The following is a 6,318-nucleotide window of genomic DNA, read 5'->3' as shown; positions in this document are numbered from 1 at the left end:
AAGCCACTTTCTACCACTCTAACTTCCAAGCATCTGCCTCTAACCCTAGGAAGCTCTTTGCCACCTTCTCCTCCCTCCTGAATCCTCCTCCCCCCCTCCCTCTCTGTGGATGACTTCGTCAACCATTTTGAAAAATAGGTCGATGACATCCGGTTCTCGTTTGTTAAGTCAAACGACACCGCTGGTCCTGCTCACACTGCCCTGCCCTATGCTTTGACCTCTTTCTCCCCTCTCTCTCCAGATGAAATCTTGCGTCTTGTGACGGCCGGCCGCCCAACAACCTGCCCGCTTGACCCTATCCCCTCCTCTCTTCTCCAGACCATTTCCAGAGACCTTCTCCCTTACCTCACCTCGCTCATCAACTCATCCTTGACCGCTGGCTACGTCCCTTCTGTCTTCAAGAAAGCGAGAGTTGCACCCCTTCTCAAAAAACCTACACTTGATCCCTCCGATGTCAACAACTACAGACCAGTATCCCTTCTTTCTTTTCTCTCCAAAACTCTTGAACGAGCCGTCCTTGGCCAGCTCTCCTGCTATCTCTCTCAGAATGACCTTCTCGATCCAAATCAGTCAGGTTTCAAGGCTGGTCATTCAACTGAGACTGCTCTTCTCTGTGTCACGGAGGCTCTCCGCACTGCTAAAGCTAACTCTCTCTCCTCTGCTCTCATCCTTCTAGACCTATCTGCTGCCTTTGATACTGGGAACCATCAGATCCTCCTCTCCACCCTCTCCGAGTTGGGTATCTCCGGCGCGGCTCACTCTTGGATTGCGTCCTACCTGACAGGTCGCTCCTAACAGGTGGCGTGGCGAGAATCTGTCTCCGCACCACGTGCTCTCACCACTGGTGTCCCCCAGGGCTCAGTTCTAGGCCCTCTCCTATTCTCGCTATACACCAAGTCACTTGGCTCTGTCATATCCTCACATGGTCTCTCCTATCATTGCTACGCAGATGACACACAATTAATCTTCTCCTTTCCCCCTTCTGATAACCAGGTGGCGAATCGCATCTCTGCATGTCTGGCAGACATATATATCAGTGTGGATGACGGATCACCACCTCAAGCTGAACCTCGGCAAGACGGAGCTGCTCTTCCTCCCAGGGAAGGACTGCCCTTTCCATGATCTCACCATCACGGTGGACAACTCCATTGTGTCCTCCTCCCAGAGTGCTAAGAGCCTCGGCGCGACCCTGGACAACACCCTGTCGTTCTCCGCTAACATCAAGGCGGTGACCCGATCCTGTAGGTTCATGCTATACAACATTCGCAGAGTACGACCCTGCCTTACACAGGAAGCGGTGCAGGTCCTAATCCAGGCACTTGTCATCTCCCGTCTGGATTACTGCAACTCCCTGTTGGCGGGGCTCCCTGCCTGTGCCATTAAACCCCTACAACTCATCCAGAACGCCGCAGCCCGTCTGGTGTTCAACCTTCCGAAGTTCTCTCACGTCACCCCGCTCCTCCGCACACTCCACTGGCTTCCAGTTGAAGCTCACATCTGCTACAAGACCATGGTGCTTGCCTACGGAGCTGTGAGGGGAACGGCACCTCCGTACCTTCAGGCTCTGATCAGGCCCTACACCCAAACAAGGGCACTGCGTTCATCCACCTCTGGCCTGCTGGCCCACCTACCTCTGCGGAAGCACAGTTCCCACTCAGCCCAGTCAAACTGTTCACTGCTCTGGCACCCCAATGGTGGAACAAGCTCCCTCACGACACCAGGACAGCGGAGTCAATCACCACCTTCCGTAGACACCTGAAACCCCACCTCTTTAAGGAATACCTGGGATAGGATATAGTAATCCTTCTACCCCCCCCCAAAAAGATAGATGTACTATTGTAAAATGGTTGTTCCACTGGATATCTTAAGGTGAATGCACCAATTTGTAAGTCGCTCTGGATAAGAGCATCTGCTAAATGACGTAAATGTAAATGTCTTGTACATCGTGTATATATTTCGTACAGTGCCAATATGTTCCCATACATTTTTGTCCATTTCAGGGGGGTATTCCCTTACTTTGATGATCTTCTTCTGTTGGCCCCTTAAAAGGTCCCAGTTACATCACAAATGGTCCTTTTGTTCGATAATGTCCTTCTTTATATCCATAAAAACTCAGTTTAGCTGGCGTGCTTCAGTCAATAATCTACCCAGTTTCCCTCCAGCAAAATGCTTACAAAATGATTCCCAAACGCTACTAATAAACTTTTCCAAACAAGTCAAACAACTTTATAATCAAACCTTAGGTACCCTAATACGTAAATAAATGCTCAAATTTAAGACGGATAATCGTTATTGTCTTTACCGGAGGAAAATACCAAAGAACGCGCTCTCATTCACGAGCTTGGAAACACTACAACCAAAATGGGAGCCACCTAGAAAAACTACAATTTCTGGCTAAATTTTCCAAAAACCAGCATGAAACTCATTCTAAAGACTGTTGACATCTAGTGGAAGACCTAGGAACTGCAATCTGTGAGAACTTTGCCTTATAATAAAAGTGACAGCCATTGAAAATAGTGGTAGGCTGAATTCTTTTTTTGGGGGATGGTTTGTCCTCGGGGTTTCGCCTACCATATCAGTTTTGCTATACGCACAGACATTATTTTAACAGTTTTAGAAACTTCAGTGTTTTCTATCCAAATCTACCAATTATATGCATATCCTAGCTTCTGGGCCTGAGTAACAGGACGTTTACTTTGGGCATGCTTTTCATCTGGACATGAAAATACTGCCCCCTACCCAAGAGAGGTTAAATGGCAACCATTTCAGTGTGTGGACTGCGTCCTCACGTTTTCTGGTCTAATGTACATTTTCTTAGCAAGTCCTTTTCTAAACTCTGTCAAAAGGGGCATTCTATGAAGCCAACATAATGTATTTGCTCACTGACTGGTTAAAACTTTTATATGAAAAACAATTCTTATTTAGAAGGCTAAAATCACATTTCATCTTCTCACAAATAGTTTCATATTTAATCATGTAAGTTCCACAACATTTAGATGTAAATCTGATAACTGAGAAATAGAAACATTCAGAGATACAGTTATGTTGTTATACCGTCCGTAATGAGATCCCAAAACAACTGTCACGCTGTATAATGTTAGGAGACAGGTGCAGGAATTTTAATTTTACCTTTTATTTAACTAGGCAAGTCAGTTAAGAACAAATTCTTATTTTCAGTGATGGCCTAGGAACTGTTGGTTAACTGCCTTGTTCAGGGGCAGAACAACAGATTTTTACCTTGTCAGCTCGGGGATTCGTTCTTGCAACCTTTCGATTACAAGTCCAACGCTCTAACCACTAGGCTACCTGCGAAATAGAGTTTTAAATTTTTTCACCAAAAATAAAGTATGTCATGAAAACGACAGGGACGAAGCCCAAAACAAACACGGGTGTGTGTGTGTATATATATATATTATATATATATATATATATATATATATATATATATATATATATATATATATATATATATATATAAAACACAGGGATGTAACCCAAACAAAAGAGTGAGGTGTAAACCCCTAACCAATACACAGGACGAGGCCCGTAATAACAAGATTACAATAACACGTAGCACGAAAGCCGATACAACAGAGCACAGGTACTCACAAGACCAACGGACATGGAGACAATAATCGACAAGGACAATGGGGAACAGAGGGCACATATATACACATACTAATCAGAGGAAATGGAAACCAGGTGGTCGTAATGAGACAAGACAGTCTGGGGTTGGTGGTAATGAATCCAATTCAGTGACGCCTAGAAGGCCGGTGACATAGACCTCCGGAGCTGGTGAATGGAATGAGCAGCAATACCGAGGGGATCCGTAACAACAACAACTGATCTTACATAATTGTTCTTTCAGTACCCACGGACCATTCCAACTGTTTGGATTACAGAAATATTGTTTCATTATTCATCTTTTTGATGTCACCATTTTGGCAGGAGGAATTTCCTTGTAACAAAGAGGTTTCTTTCCCCTCCTCTTGCAAAGCCCAAAGGCAGAGCTTCTACAAGGTATTTACGACCGTCATAAAATGACCAACTTCACCCCTCTCCCCCTATGTGGAGGGAGAGGGCGCTGTAGAGCGGACCCATATAACCTGATCCTCCTTATCTTCACAGGAAAGTCATGACAACTGACATTCTGTCATTTTTCTTTGCTTATTTGAGCTGTTCTTGCCATAATATGGACTTGTATTTTACCAAATTGGTCTATCTTCTGTATACCACACCTACCTTGTCGCAACACAACTGATTGGCTCAAACGCATTAACTTGTTATGGATAGGGGGCAGTATATTCACGGCCAGATAAAAAACGTACCCGATTGAATCTGATTATTACTCCTGCCCAGAAACTAGAATATGCATATAATTATTAGCTTTGGATAGAAAACACTACAAAGCTTCTAAAACTGTTTGAATGGTGTCTGTGAGTATAGCAGAACTAATTTGGCAGGCCAAAACCTGAGAAGATTCCAAACAGGAAGCGCCCTCTCTGACTATTTCTTGGCCTTCTTGATCATCTCTGTCCAAAACAGGGGATCTCTGCTGTAACGTGACATTTTCTAACGCTCCCATAGGCTCTCAGAAGGCGTTGAATGATGACTTTGCAGGCCATGGCTGAAAAACAGTAGCGCATTTGGATAGTGGTCGATCTGAGAACAATGAGACTGGGGGCGCGTGCACAAGACGACTCCATGTTTTTATTTTTTCGTCTTTGAACGAAAACAGGGTTTGCCAGTCGGAATATTATCGCTTTTTTACGAGAAAAATCGCATAAAAATTGATTTTAAACAGCGTTTGACATGCTTCGAAGTACGGTAATGGAATATTTTGACATTTTTTGTCACGAAACACGCCGGGCGCGTCACCCTTCTTTACCCTTCGGATAGTGTCTTGAACGCACGAACAAAACGCCGCTATTTGGCTATAACTATGGATTATTTGGAACCAAACCAACATTTGTTATTGAAGTAGATGTCACGAAATTTCGCCGTGTTGAGGAAAGGAGGACCAAAATGCAGCGGGTATGTGGATACTCATTCTTTTAATTGGAAAAACGAAAAAGCATCCACAGGGAATAAACAAAACAATAAACAATACTCACAACGGTAACAGTTTTGCAGGCTATACAAAACGCAGTGCAAAATCAATCTCCCACAAAAGACAAACACAAACACACCCTCATATATGGGACTCTCAATCAAAGGCAAATAGACAACACCTGCCTTCATTTGAGAGTCCCAACCCCAATGAACCCAAACATAGAAACAGACACACTAGACTAAACATAGAATACATGAAAATCAAACAGTGCCCAAAAACCCCGGAATACCTAAATCAACTTCCCTACAACAAACACACCACCCCTAACCACATAAAACAAATACCCTCTGCCACGTCCTGACCAAACTACAATACTAATTAACCCTTATACTGGCCAGGACGTGACAGTACCCCCCCTAAAGGTGCTAACCCCGGAAGCACCTTAAGAAAAACAACAACCCCAAACAACAACAACAACAAAAAATCCCCCTACTAAAGGGAGGGAAGGGAGGATGGCTGCCGTCAACGACGGCACTGTGCTACTACCCCCTCCCCAACCCAGCTATATCTGGAGGTGGCTCTGGTTCTGGCCGTTCCAGGCAGTCGGGCCACTCTGGCAGACCCGGAGGACAGTCGGGCCACTCTGGCAGACCCGGAGGACAGTCGGGCCACTCTGGCAGACCCGGAGGACAGTCGGGCCACTCTGGCAGACCCGGAGGACAGTCGGGCCACTCTGGCAGACCCGGAGGGCAGTCGGGCCACTCTGGCAGACCCGGAGGACAGTCGGGCCACTCTGGCAGACCCGGAGGGCAGTCGGGCCACTCTGGCAGACCCGGAAGGCAGTCGGGCCACTCTGGAAGACCCGGAGGGCAGTCGGGCCGCTCTGGCAGACCCGGAGGGCAGTCGGGCCGCTCTGGCAGACCCGGAGGGCAGTCGGGCCGCTCTGGCAGTTCCGGGCAGTCGGGCCGCTCTGGCAGTTCCGGGCAGTCGGGCCGCTCTGGTGACTGTTGACTGGCGGGCAGCTCTGGTGACTGTTGACTGGCGGGCAGCTCTGGTGACTGTTGACTGGCGGGCAGCTTTGGTGACTGTTGACTGGCGGGCAGCTCTGGTGACTGTTGACTGGCGGGCAGCTCTGGTGACTGTTGACTGGCGGGCAGCTCTGGTGACTGTTGACTGGCGGGCAGCTTTGGTGACTGTTGACTGGCGGGCAGCTCTGGTGACTGTTGACTGGCGGGCAGCTCTGGTGACTGTTGACTGGCGGGCAG

Source organism: Salmo salar, chromosome 19 (assembly GCF_965601325.2).
Source record: "Salmo salar chromosome 19, fSalSal1, whole genome shotgun sequence".
In the NCBI taxonomy this organism is placed as follows: Eukaryota; Metazoa; Chordata; class Actinopteri; order Salmoniformes; family Salmonidae; genus Salmo; species Salmo salar.
The sequence above is the reverse complement of the archived record's forward strand: the minus strand, read 5'-3'. Positions refer to the sequence as shown.